Raw genomic sequence first — 14,456 nt, 5'->3', positions numbered from 1 at the left:
AGTCGTACGGACGGTGATTTTTAACGGATCAGAATCGACCCCTAAGAGTGCATTGTGAAGTCACGAGTAAAGCAAAATGCATGGATTCCAACTAGAAGCAACTGGAGCCAAACTCCTAGAAGAACTGTGAAGCCACCAGTAAAAATGTAAGTCGATAACTCAGTGAAATCTTAATATAGCCAACGTCACCTTTGTTTTGGCTGACAACATCTATCAGGAGGGGAAAGTAGGACTGTAGTCACTGTAGCATGGGTGGAGTGGCAGCGTTTCTGGACCAAGTAGGGAAGATGCCACTGAAAGAGGCCCTTAATCTTTCTGCCCTTTCTATGTACACCCGCACTGGATTCCCTTGGGGAAGGGACTAAGTACTAGCTTGTGTGAGGTCATGTGACATAAAAATTTCACCCAATCTATATATTAAAATCTAGAGACAAATGTTTAATTCTGCATTTTGAATGCTAGAATATAAAAGAGAAAAGGAATATACAAACCTAAAATCCTGATACATTTGTATTGAATAAAGTTGAATTTCTAAAGTGTCAAAACAGAGAAAGAATGTCTTTTGCACTGACCTGCAAATAGAGCAGAAGAATAAGAGTGCGAAAGGCCATAAGAGCCGATGGAAGCCCCCTTGCCCCTCCCCTTCCTCCCCCGCAGTGCAATTGAGCCAGGCATGAGTAGGAACATCTCGCAACATCTCCTCGGTCATAAAAAGAGTGACCCCTGGAAAGGAGTTTGTTACAATCAAGCACTCTTAAAGCAAAGGCTTTTACCCAGAGGCACTCAGGTGCATGTGGATGCTAGGTAACCATATAAACCAAGAAAAAAGACTCTGCTATTGAAATATGTTTTCTAATGCATGAATGCTACATGAAATTTGAAAGTTAAAATCACCACCTATTCTTGAAAAATTACATTCAGTGCTTATCTTTAGAAATATCTGAAAGGTTGGATAATGTTGACTTCAACTGCGCTTAGATGACTTTTATTATGCATTTGGCTAGCATGATGACAGACTGGCAAGCCAGTACACCACAGTTTTTAAGAAGGCATCCTTTTATTATGTGTTCAGTACTTAGGGAGTTTGTTACAGTCAAGCACTCTTGAAACGGAGGCTTTTACCCGGAGGCACTCAGGTGCATGTGGATGCTAGGTAACCATGTAAACCAATAAATAGGACTCTGATACTGAAATATTTTTTATTATGCGTGAATGCTACATGAAAGTTAAAAGTTACAATCACCACCTATTCTTAAAAAATACCATTCAGTGCATAGCTTTAGAAATGTCTGAAAGGTTGAAAATTGTGGACTTCAACTGCGTTTGGAGGGCTGTTATTATGCATTTGGCTATCATGATGACAGACTGACAAGCCAGTACACCACAGTTTGTATTAAGGCACCCTTTTATTATGTGTTCAGTGCTTACGGAGAACATTGTGTTTCTAAAGGTTAAGGCCTCTTGGCGCATGGACCATTAAAGGTCCCTACAGCATAGGGGGACTAAGGTACATTTAGGGATTACTAGACATTAGTAGCCTTTCTTTCTTCTGCACAACTTGTGGTTGTGATGCTTTTTGACGATGGTCTAAATCTACCTGCCTTTCTTTATATAGTTATTAATTTGTCCAATGTATTTATTTTATTTTAAAATGAAAAATCACTGCCTGGACAGCAATTTATTAAGGGGATTATTACAAGTATGGCGGTCCTGGGACCAGCGTATTCACAGTGGCGGTTCGACCACCACGGCGGGTGGTATTAGGAGTGTGGAGGTTGGACCACCACAAGACTGCCACCTCCACTGCAAGTGGCGGTCTGCAAATGAGCTGAATATGCCGGCGGTGCTGATGTAGGCCACCGACACCACTGAGCATATTACGACCTGCATATTCCCTGCCCTTTTCATGGCAGGGACTCTGCCATAAAAAGGGTGGTGGGCGAGCAGATATGGGGATCTTAACAGGGCCCCTAGCAGAATCTGGGCCCGGGGGTGTGTGCGGGGTGCAAATGTTGTGCCCCCCTGAAATCGAACCCTCGTTCCTACACATTGTGGCAAGGACAGCATGGTGCATGCCACACCGTGCCTGAACATGCAGTAAGTAGGCGCCTTCACGCTGGTGGTCTGCTTGTTAGGCTCTCCTATGAGCCTAACAGACTGCCATTGTGACACAGCCGCTGCACCATCCGCCATAGATTCAAGCCATAATCCATCAGGTGGGCTCACCATGGGCTTCGGGGTCTTCCTGGGACCCCCTTGGTGGCGGTCCCATTGGAAGACCACCAAACTCGTAATGATGCCCTAAGTGTTGTCTCTTGTAATGCTGAGCTATGAGTCTGAAGCCCAAGACACCTCCCTAAGTAAGCATTGAGTTGCTCTGCCTAGCTACCCACATAGTCTGGCGCTAAAATGGCTACATGGTGCCTAGTTTCGGGGCCACAGTTCCAGGGTCTTAGGATACTAGGGGCAACAGACCCCAGTTGTTACAACTAGCGCCAGGTACCTTCTGATTACCCTAAGACGCCCTGGCCCAGATTCTTCACATATGACATGTGGGCTCTGAGAGCAGATAGACTTGGTACAGGGCATTGAGAAAGGTCATATTTTGTGCCCAGATTCTGCTGACCATGGCCAAAGAGTATCCTACTGGTTCTTGATGTAGATGGACTGGGTGCAGGGCAAGGGCTTAGACCAGGTTCACTGCAGGAACAGGAACTAGGTGAGGGTGTTTTAAAAACGAGGGCATTTGGTATGATATAGCGTTACAAATACAAATACCAAAAAGCACCGAAAAACGTAAAATAAGGCACAGTATAATAACTAAATTCTAGCATTGGTAACTTCACGCTATTGTAAAAGCAACCGGAAACATTTCTTGAAAAAACTTCAGTTGAAAGGTCTTTATGGTTATGGTGCAAATGTAAAACTCAATTAAGATCACCATTTACATTGAGCTATGCAGTCATAATTTCAACAAAGCATTGCTTATGGTTTAACACTATCTGGCCTATTCACAAGCCATACTTACAATAGTCAACCTCAGTGGCGGCTGATGACACTTGAAAGTGGTGTGGCATAATCATTGGGCATGACTTTTATATAGCGAGCGACGTGAACAGATTTAATGGACAAACCAGGGAACCAGGGTGGGTCCCTTCCCCGAGAAAGAAATAAAAAAAAGATTGCCAAATGGTACATTTCAAAGCAATGAATGTAGCGAGAAAGCAAGGCTTATATAGCAGTGGGAAAGTATAGTCTTGAAAAATTAAACACATTAAAAACTGCCCCATATCTTACTGCATTAATATGTTGAGCAGTTAATGTAATGTGTAACTTGTACAGCGTGACAACCTTTGCACTTTAAAAAGTGCACTTGTGCACTGTCTTGCAGTGCATGCAGCATTAACTTTGGATACAAATGCTCTAACCACCAGGCTTCGGGAAGCACCCACAACTGCTGGCTGCAACCAGTCATATAGAGATCTGTGCAGACAGTTCTTTAAGTGGGATGAAAAAAGTGGGGTCACTCTATAAAGGATCATGTCTAATACATTTCTGTGATTCCCATAGTGCGCCAAGTATTTTGGTTTACCCGGTTCTCTCTGAGATGTAATTGTATTCAGATAAATGACATATCAACTTATCTACATCTAATTTCACTACGATTGGCTTTGTCAATGGGTGTTAGCTGTTTAATATAAATGAGTAACAACGATTTGTTATAAATAATTAACACTGGAAATTGTTCAATTCTGAAATAGTGAGTCTGTGAATTAAATAGCATTGAGGCCAGTGGAAGGAGTGGAAGGAGTACAGTTATGTGCAGTGCTTAATTTGTGCCGGTGCTTTCCGGTGCTTAGCGCCAGCACTTAATTGACAGGGCCGGGTCTATACTCTGGCTGGCACAGACTATCGCTGGCACATCACATTTTTATTTTAATTACCTAAAGTTTGTGCAGCCTGCGTGTTTTAATCTTCTCCCGACCGAAAGAGATTCCTGCATTACCACTTAGCTCCTGATCTAAATAAATGTTAAATTTGTTGAGGGCGGCGCGCGCACTGCACTACGCGCCTCGCCGGCCGACGGCCCTGCTTTAGAGGTTCCGTGTTGCCAGTGCCAGCCCTGGCCTGAGTTCCACTAACTTGCCTGTAGGTGGGTGGGCGGGCTGAGATTTGGGCTGGATTTGGTCAGGATGGGGTAGGGGCTGTGCGGCTACGGCAACGTGCCTAGATTTTTTTTCCCCCACATTGCCAGTACCACGCCCCACAAAACCACCACAGCGCGCGCAGCAGCACTACACCACCTGACCTGCCACTGCCGAGGTACTAATGAAGGCCTGCAGCGCGCCGGCGGGCTGCCCTGATCGCGGCCACTACCGCCAGATCCAACCCGACAGAACCGAGCGTATGTGAGGCCTCACTGCAACAGTGGGCCTACTGCTGAGTTTCAGTTAGTCTAATGTCGGAGTGGCGCAAGGTCAGTGCCCGTTTGCTGAGGGAGAGGCTCGTCTGTGCAGTCAAGTCTGAGGACACAGGCAAGCGGCAGCTGGCCCATAAACTGAACTGTACAGTGACAAGCCTCTCACGTAAGTGCCCGTGTCACTGTGAGACTCAGGGCCAGGCGAGTGCAAATCCACAAATTGAATCGTTTTTTGTGGCAGCGCGGCGATCAGCTGCCTGCAGGCCTGTGTCTGAATTGAGGGTCTTTTCCCATTTTATATGCTTCGTTCGTGTAAAACAGAAGGAAGTTCCCACCAGGCCCAGCGTAAGTGGAGTCGGCTGCACTGTTTGTGTGGAATAGTTATTATTATTCCAGGCATCAGGTGCACTCCACAGCTAAATGTTATAAATGGCTGCTCCAACTTACATTTAACATTTTCTCGGCCTAACAAATGGCGCTTCTCGCACCCTTGGTGGTCCGAATGGGCATCATTTGCCGGTGCTGTCTCTAAAAATTACTTTGCTACTCTGTCGGCCCACAAGCTGCTGCACCAGCCCCGGGATATCCGTTTTCAGCAGACCGTTCCTGTTCCAGCCTACCTGTTCTGTCTGCCACACGTCGAGCTGAGCCCAACTCACCACAGACAGTTCACAAATGTCTTCACCACTCCTGACATGACGGAGAAGGACCCCCCAGCCCTGACAGTCTCAAGGCAGATCAGCTGCATGTCACCAAGAACAGAAGCACCGCACCACAATGCCAGGAAAGTTCGGACTCACTTTGAATCTTCACTGTATTGCTTTTATTTAGGGCCCAGTGTAAAGCAACGTGAATATAATTTGATTCCTTAAAATGATTGCGGTTATTGTAACATCAAGGTTTGTTCCACGGCATATTTCGGGAAGTGATGGCTACATTATGCAGAAGGAAAGCAGCCAGACAAGGTATTCGACAGTCCTGCTGCTTCTGTCACGCTTAGCTTATTTCATAACTGAGGGAATAATTTAGAAAAGTAATGATGGCCATGTCAGGTAGTTGTTTTGTTATTTGCAAGTTGGTGAAAGACCCGTGTAGAATGCTCATCTGGTCACAGAGTGACTATTGCTGCTTATTAAGAGTCAGGAGGCATGATTGTATTTTATTTAGCATTAGACCTGCTCACTGCTACCATTTACATTATATAGCTGTGGTGCCCTTTTAGTTTCACTGGTATTGTAATTGCAAGTTTGTTTGTTGCTTGAGAGGCCTTTTTATATTTGTTGTTTTTTTTTGTAATGTTTTAATTCTGTCGGGTATACTGTTGAAACAGTACACTCCACAGTTTTAGGTTATTGTCACAGGCTTTCGATATTTTATGTTATACTATGTTATATTGATTTTTATAGCGCACTAATCAACCAAGAGGGTATCCAGGCACTTAAACAGGTATGTAGATGAGAGGCCCAAGTTGCTTATGTGTTTTAAGCTTCTTGTGGAATTTAAGGAGTGAGCAAGTGGCTCTGATGTGTTGAGGCTTGAGGATGTGGGTGGAGCGATAAAGGAAGTTGGTGGGGCCACAGAATGAAGTGGGCAAGGCCGGGGAAGTGGGTGTGTCCTCCCAAAAAATTAGAGCACCTGCACTTAATATTTTACAAACTAAGCACTGGTTATATGTGCTCTATATGAGATATATATCCTCTTTTTCTTTGCATATCTTGTCCATCTGCACATCTGCAACCACCTCTCTTTCCTCTTCAACATCCTTTTTTCACTCTTCCCTGAAAGCACTTCCTTGCATTTCTGTCACTTCACTGCCCTCAAGCATACACTGCACTCCCCCAACTTTAAGCACTTTACGTTCTCCTACTTTTGCCTTGCAAATATTTTGACATCCGTGTACCGCTTTACATACACATCCACAGAATTTCAGTTGCAAATGGAATACATAAACATTGTTCTGTGTACTCTGCAGAGAAGACAACCTACTGACATGCACGTTGTTTGGCTTAAGCCTTAGCGCCTGCATCCTCAAATCAAAGCCCCTCAAACACCTGGTATAGCTCAAGCCTCAAAGTATGCACAGTAAAAAATACAGATAAACAACAACATTATAAAATAGCTAACTCTTGGGGAATGCAAGATTAAGTAAAGCATGAGAAATAAGAGAGGAACTAAATCACTGAAATGTATTGCGTCAGCGTTTTTTAACATTCATTGTTTGCAAGTCAATCCATGTTTTTTGCATCAGTGTTAACTTAGGGGCATGAAGCCACGTGAAGTTTTAATGTCATACATCAGATAACTGACCACTTTAAGCAACTTCGCAAGGGAACAAGAACAAACCCTGCTAGTTATTTGGATCCATTTCGTAGTGGAACAAATGTTGCAGCTCCACTTCTAGCAGGGCCAGCTATGTGCAGTCAGAGCCTGGAGTGTCAAAGTGGGTAGGTTAGCTTGATGAGGGTTCTCAGCACAATATACATAACCCAAGTTTAGCTTGCAAACACTTACCATTACCGAGAACAAGCCACTGGATCAGACGTGCTTGCATCCACTGTCACGTATGAAGAAAGGGTGGGATCTACGTCTTTGAGTGACTGAAGTCTGAAGTCACTCAGGGATGAAGTCTCCCATGCCTGAAACCATGACACTAATTGCGTCGCTGGCCTACAGAGTGCATGCAACCATAGAATCAATGGCAACGGGGGGCTTTAAAACAGAAAGCCCTCCGCCCTGTATTAGAGTTCCGAAGTTGATTTACTGCCTAGCTTCCATCTCCTGCTTCAGAGCGAGGCGGGGTAGGCTGCCTGAAACATACAGCCCAGCCCAGACTTAAATACATAAATTTACTTAGAGACACGATCACCTCTCTAAATAAATAGATCTATTTAATATGTTGTTTTTAAATGTGTAGGAATTTCAGAGGGGTGCAGCCCCACAGCCCTAATGGAGAAACCGTTCTTAGTCAACCTACAAGTGTAGGTTTACTCTTAATTTTGAATATCTTTTCTTCTCTTAACTGTTCGCCATTTACAAGTGTAAAACTCCTCAAAAGTGTAGATTCATCTGTTTAACTAAAACGAGGGGAAGGGGAGCCATATGTAGGAATGTAAAGTTACTAACAGGCAAAACAAAAAGGAGCAATAATAAGTCAAGCACTACACATGGCCAAGCGCTGTGACTTCAATACCGTCCAATTGAAAATAATGAAGGCAGGTACTTAAAATTGAATCCCACAAAAAGTAATGTTAAATTGAAAAAATGTATTCAGATTTAAAAAAAAATGTAAATGCATTAAATTGAACGTTAACAAAATGATATATATATATATATATATACAATATAACTGATGACAAAATATTTAACTTACTTTTCTGTTTTAGAAATACATGTGACTGTGTAATAAAACAGTTAATTGATATTTCAATTAATTCTATGCATTGCTTTTTGTAATTTGTAATGCAATATCTGATACGTAAATACACACATTTTACCAAAGGAGTTTCAAGCAAAAAAATTATATTTATTTAATTCAATAAATATTTAAATGTATATAGAAATTATTCAAAAAATTAATTAACAGTTTAAAGTTACTACGAATAATTTGCACATGTACTCTGACACCAGGGCTGAGATCTCCCTATGGTAAAACCTCAAGAAATGTGTGAAAGTTTTTTAAAATATATAAGAAAATAAACATGTTTGAAATTAAAATATTGTTAAATAATAATGTATATTTATTTAAATTATAAAACAATATAAAAATATTACAGAATGAATAATTTACATTGCAATGTATTTTTAAGATAATAAAATATTTTTTCTCAAGTTTAAATTATAAAAAGAAAATCTCACAGAAAGTAAAATAAAAGTTTAAATATTAAATGTATTTACAATATTAAAAAGTTCAAATAAATTAATTTAATTTAACATTGTTTATTACGGGTTTTTATTTTCAATTCTACCTTCATTATTTTCTATGTGATGGTGGTTGGCCATGGTTAGTGCTTCACTTACTCTAGCTCTTACCTGAAGTACAATCGTGGCTGTTTGGGGGCCTTTTCAGCAGTAATAACTACAGAAGTGCAGTTGAGGGTGGAGAGCTATACACAGAAAAAGATAGAAGAGGTAGAGGTGCCATTCAAATGTAGATTTGTAAATAGCTTTTTATTGTACTACTACAGTATGCAGTTTGTGAATATGCCCCATGATGTCTTGGTGACATTGGAAATGGCATCAACAGTAACGTCTCTAAGTTTATGTATTGACATAGTGTATAATTTCAGCATTCTTTAATACATATAAACATAGATTGCTTCAGAAACTATAGCTTCACACCCACAACTTTACATAGCATATCGCCATTCAGAAAATTAATGATAACACAAAGTCTTAGGAAAATTGCTCTTTATAGCACAAGTTTGCTTACTCACATGCTAGGATGACAATAATGAAAAACACAATAAAGAATGTCATATTTTTTAAACTATGGTAAAAACCCATGTAAGAGATTAATTGTGTCACTGGCTGAGTGGGGGGGCCTTGTCAAGCAACAACAACAATTCTTCCCAGAGTGAAGTCACATGCAAACCATAAATTAACCTGTGCTCAATGCCCTTGTAGCTTGGTACAAAGCAGTCAGGCTTAACTCAGAGTCAATGTATAAAGTAGTTGTACAACACTTCAAACAGTAACACAGTGAACTCCAATCAGTAGAGCCTGAGATATGCAGGTTTAATGATTTCAATGAAAATAGTGCCAAAAGGCACAAAGCACCAACTGTGGATATGTGGTTATGCCAGAACGGGACCAAGTCACAAGTTCAGGTCGACTGCGCTGGAGCACAGTCTGGCTACAGGGACTCAGTTAGGGCTGCAAGGATTCGTGTAAAAAATCTGTTGTGCACCCAAAGCGATGCGTCTGTTCTGAGATGCGGTGAGGCTGTGGTGCAAGGTCCTGCATCATCTATGATGATCCCATCAATGAGGGCTTGCGGTGCAAAATCCAGTTTCGGTGATGCGCTGCACAGTCAGGGCCATGCCATGGTTCGGAGGAGCTGCGAAGATGCAATGCGAAGTCTGGCATCGTCACTGAGGTGGCTGTCGATGAGAGATTCAAGAGCCTTTGTGGAGTTTATGTCCCTCAGCGGCGGTTACAAAGAGACTGCGGAGGTGATCTGGATCTTTGCGACTAGTCCAATGCACATAGCAGCGGCGATGCGTTGGTTCTGCTCAAGGTAGTGCTGCACAGCAGGGGAAATGCATTAGTTCGGCTGGATCCACAGAGGCTGTCAGAGTACCTGAAGCCCACGTCCAAGGGTCCATGACTGGGATGGCATCACCTGGCAGGGTAGACTCACAGATGATAGAGTCCAAGTGCTGGGTTCAAGGTTGTTGGAACCTTCTGTAACTGAGGCTCTAGTCTTGAGACTATCCAACTAGCCCTTCAAGTTACTATGGGGCCCTGGGTTTAACAGATGCAAGTCCAGTCCTTCTCCCCTAGGCAAGAGGGCAGTGGTCAGCAAGGAAGTAGTCTAAGCAGGGCAGCAGTCCGCCAGTCCAGCAGGGTGTCTGCCCTCCCATCCTGCCAGTGATGGCCATCAAGGTGCACCTAAGCTACCTGTGTTATGTAGTTGTCTAGGAGGAATACACAAAGCCCAAGTGTCCACTGTACCCAGTCATGTGACCCAGAGACAGGCTGCAGGCACCAAATGGCTAATGCAGAAAAATGGCAACTTTCTAAAAGTGCAATGATAAAGTGGGAGAACCCAATACACCCTTGGAGGCTTGGGCAATGTTAATAGTGTCAGGTATAAGGTGCCTACAAGGGATTTTGTTAATAAAAATGATTTTTTCTTCAGATAAAAATTAATAAGATTCAATATCTATTTTGAACCCATCTGAATAAATTCAATAATTCAAGCAATCAATGCATTGAGAATCAAAACAGCAACAAACACAGGATTATCTTTTGATAAATATATTTCTCATTTATATTTCAAAATTGACAGGGTACATTCAACACTGAAGTTGATTTCAATGCTTACAAATGAAAAAGGTTCAAACATTTTAACTTATAATTCATCTGTAAAAAGATCCATTCCAAATAAAATCAAAGAAGTGACATATATCTTCATGAATAAAACAGTCACTTAAGATACATCAATACGTGGAGAAATGGACTGTATAGTCGACGTTTCGGTCTTCTATCGAATAACTCCCTCAAGCCATCTTCAGCACAACAAAATTTGCATTTAGCAGTGACCCCTAAAAGAACACAATGCATATTGTTACAATATATAAGAAGAGAATATTTACATTCTTTCTCTTCTATATGGGTAGACAGATTGATTCAGATATGCTTACTTTTAACACACCGGTCAGACTATTCGACCTTGACAGTGTTGTAGGGAATCCAAAGACACTCACTAGTGTTCCAGGTCTTGTTCTAAAATCAAAAGTATATATAATAATCTGCTGCGGTGTTTTCTAACTTTCTTGCGGTGTGATCAGTTGGTGGGCAAATTTACTAATTTACCTGATGTCTTTATTCCCAGAACAATGATATCGTAATCTTTGTGGAGTATCTATTTTCAACGTGTCTTCCTCGATCTTTTATTTGCATATATTGCAGCCAATCCGAAGAAGTTACAACATATTACATACTACATGATGAAAAACTCTTAAATAGATATCGCCTGTAAAACACTTAGTCAAAATGTGACTTATCCCATTTAGCAATAATGTGCAAATTGATGAATAACTGAAAATAAACCAATTATGGATTAAATTCGTAGATATTTTCATTTGAAAGAATCCAAGGAATATATCTAACCGAGTGCGCTGAAGAGACGTCACTCTCGAGGGCAGTGACGCTCATCTGCATTATCTCACCCCGGGCCCAGGGGTTAACTTCAGCTGCACCACCCACATTACGAACTCAAGAAACAAGACCACAACGAGTGTGCGATTTCCACAACCCAAGTATTGGCTTGTAATTTCTTGAGATATGCCTATTTGGGCAATGATTGGTCAGATGCAAGATTAAGGCGAAGCTCAGCCTTTATGAAATTAAGCACGTTGGTGAATATTGGGTGTCAATAAAGTTATAAAGTTATAAAAAGCAAAAAATGCCCACTGGGGCGAAGATGTTTAAACATGACAGTCAAATACCGCCATGTAGTGCAATTAAGAGACGAGGTAGCAGATAACAGCAAAATTGTTTTAAAATAATTTTTTCTGCAAATGACAGACCATGCGACATCAATTAATGATTGTAACAATGAATTGGGAATTGTTAAATACCTTGAAAAACGTGTTACTTTTCCTCTTTTCGATATCGGACAAATGGGAGTCTGTTTTCACTGTGTATTGTTTTGGTATTTGCACATAAACCAATGAAAAGCCTCATACTAGCACTCGTGATCAGGAGACTTCGAGTCTCGAAACGCGTAGAGTAAATTTGCCGGAGATTTTGCAATAAAATACTGCTTTGAGCACTAGTGAGTTTGTGGCGGCTGTTTTTTCCAGAAACGGGAAAGTATACAGTGTGTTTTGGAATATTAAGAAGGTTCGCCAGTAGGTATATATAGTTAGGCCTAGTTACCATAGGAAATCCGCAACATTCTATTGGGAATAACTTTGGCGTCGATTGAGGAAATTGCGTGCAATTTTCAAAAATTTTGGCCAGCTCAGTTCTGCTCCTTCCCTGAAAGTTTTGGGGGGATTCGTCAAGCGGAGGCCGAGAAAAAAGGGGGGTCCCAAAACGTGTTTTCCCCATGTTAATTTCCATAGGACGATTAGACACAGCTACAGCCCGATCGGATGAACGGAATTACACCAAACTTGGCAAAATGGTAGGGACTGGTATGCAGAAGTGCCTTTTCTATATTTGGTGAAAATCCCTCCAGTAGTTCCTGAGAAAATCAAAAGAGAAAAAATATATATCTATAGCAGCTTACTGTAAGCTTACTGTAAGCTTACCTTTACGAGCACGAGCTGAATGCTAATTGGCTGTCAACTGTCTGTCAACACTCCAAACCAGAAAGTGTTGCCAGCCATCTTGTGCCTCGGTAGACTGAGGCACAGGAAAGCAGAAAAACAAACGTGTAGAACTCAAAAAGGGGGCAGGGTAGAAGCACCTAGACCCCCTAGGCCTGCTCAGGGGGTCCCACAAGGACCCCCCCCAGGCCCAAAAAAAAATATATTTTTAAAAAAATCGCGGGGTGCGCGTACCGTACAGAGTACAGTAAGCTTACAGTAAGCTTACTGTAAGCTTACTATACTCTGTACGGTACACGTACGGTGCGCTTACCCCACGATTTCTTTAAACATGATATTTTTTTTGGGCCTAGGGGGGTCCTTGTGGCATCCCCTGAACGGGCCTAGGGGGTCAGGGTGCTTCCCTTTGCGTGGTTTGCACCTTTGTTTCACTGCTTTCTTGGTTCTACCGAGGCACAAGATGGCTGCCAACACTTTCTGGTTTGGAGTGTTGACAGACAGTGGCAGCCAATCAGCATGCCTTCCCTTAGAAAGCTGCATGCTCATTGGCTGTCAACACTTCTAACCAGGAAGTGTTGGCATCCATCTTGTGCTGGTGTTGACAGACAGTGGCAGCCAATCAGCTTGCCTTCCAGAGAAAGCTGCATGCTCATTGGCTGTCAACACTTCTAACCAGGAAGTGTTGACATCCATCTTGGCTTGATAGACAAAGGCAAAAGAAAGCAAAAAAACAAACGTGAAGAACACAAAAAGAGGGCAGGGTAGATACACCCTGACACCCTAGGCCTGCCCAGGTGGTCCCACAAGGACCTGGTCTGTTTTTTTAAAAATTACCCCCCGGGGGGACCAAATCACGGGGCATAGTGATAAAGAGGTGTGGGGGGTCCACAATCCCCCCCACACTTCCCCGGGGACTGCCACCCCCGGGGACCCCCAGTATGCAAGGGGAATTAGTTCCTACTCTGCAAACACGCCAGGGGTTGCGCTGCAGAGAGGTGTAAAAAAGGGTGTGGCCTCATTACACCTCTCTGCAATGCAGCCCCCTGTCTTATACTGGAGGCTCCTGGTGGCCTAGTTGCCCCCCAGGGGCCCCCAGTATGCAAGGGGAATTAGGTCCTCCTCTGCAAACGCGCCAGCGGTTGGGCTGCAGAGTGTTGTAAAAGGGTGGCGTGCCCTCTGAACACCTGCCTACAAAAATTTTGTAAATCAGTATAAAAAAAACCAAATTAATACATTTAAAAAATTGTCATTTAAAAAACCTTGCAAATTTAATTAAAAAACCATAGGTTTCAGGCCTTATAGACTTAGGAATTTGCATTTAGAAAACCTTGTACATTCACTGAAAAAACCATAGGTTTCAGGCCTTATATTGTTAGGAATTAGCATTTTAAAAACCTTGCAAATTCACTGAAAAAAACCATAGGTTTCAGGCCTTATATAGTTAGGAATTAGCTTTTAAAAAACCTTTGAAATTTACTCAAAAAACTATAAGTTTTAGGGGTGTTATAGTTAGCTGGACATTTCACTCATACAAAACCATTGAAATTGCTCCTATATAGTTAGTTGTACTAACTATATTTCGCGCACCCGCAATCCACTGCTGATGATGTCACATATTACATCATTCATGACATGGTCAGTGACATCACTGATGACATCTCATCAAGACACAAGGAGTGTCGAAACGCATAGCGTGTAACTGAAAATAAACCATCTTTGCTGCAAAATTTGCTGAGTGCGCATTACTTTGCTTTGAAGCGAACGATGGACTAATATATATATATATATATATATATATATATATATATATATATATATATATATATATATATATATATATATATACTTTTGATTTTAGAACAAGACCTGAAACACTAGTGAGTGTCTTTGGATTCCATACAGCACTGCCATGGTCGAATAGTCTGACCGGTGTGTTAAAAGTAAGCATATCGGAATCAATCTGTCTACCCATATAGAAGGGACTGAATGTAAACATTCTCTTCTTAAATTAATCTAATGGGACCTTTTGGGTAAGA

The 14,456-nt window shown here is 41.9% G+C and overlaps 1 protein-coding gene across 1 annotated transcript in view; it reads right to left on the bottom strand.

Annotated features, from left to right (window-relative positions):
- The window catches only part of PPFIA4 (PPFI scaffold protein A4), a 1,997,086-nt gene that overhangs the window by 1,561,787 nt on the left and 420,843 nt on the right, over positions 1 to 14,456 (bottom strand). The gene's annotated exons all lie outside the window — the stretch shown is intronic.

The sequence above is a fragment of the Lissotriton helveticus genome, chromosome 5_1, assembly GCF_964261635.1.
Source record: "Lissotriton helveticus chromosome 5_1, aLisHel1.1, whole genome shotgun sequence".
Lineage (NCBI taxonomy): Eukaryota > Metazoa > Chordata > Amphibia > Caudata > Salamandridae > Lissotriton > Lissotriton helveticus.
Note: the sequence above shows the minus strand (reverse complement) of the source record. Positions and strands in the feature narration are given on the sequence as shown.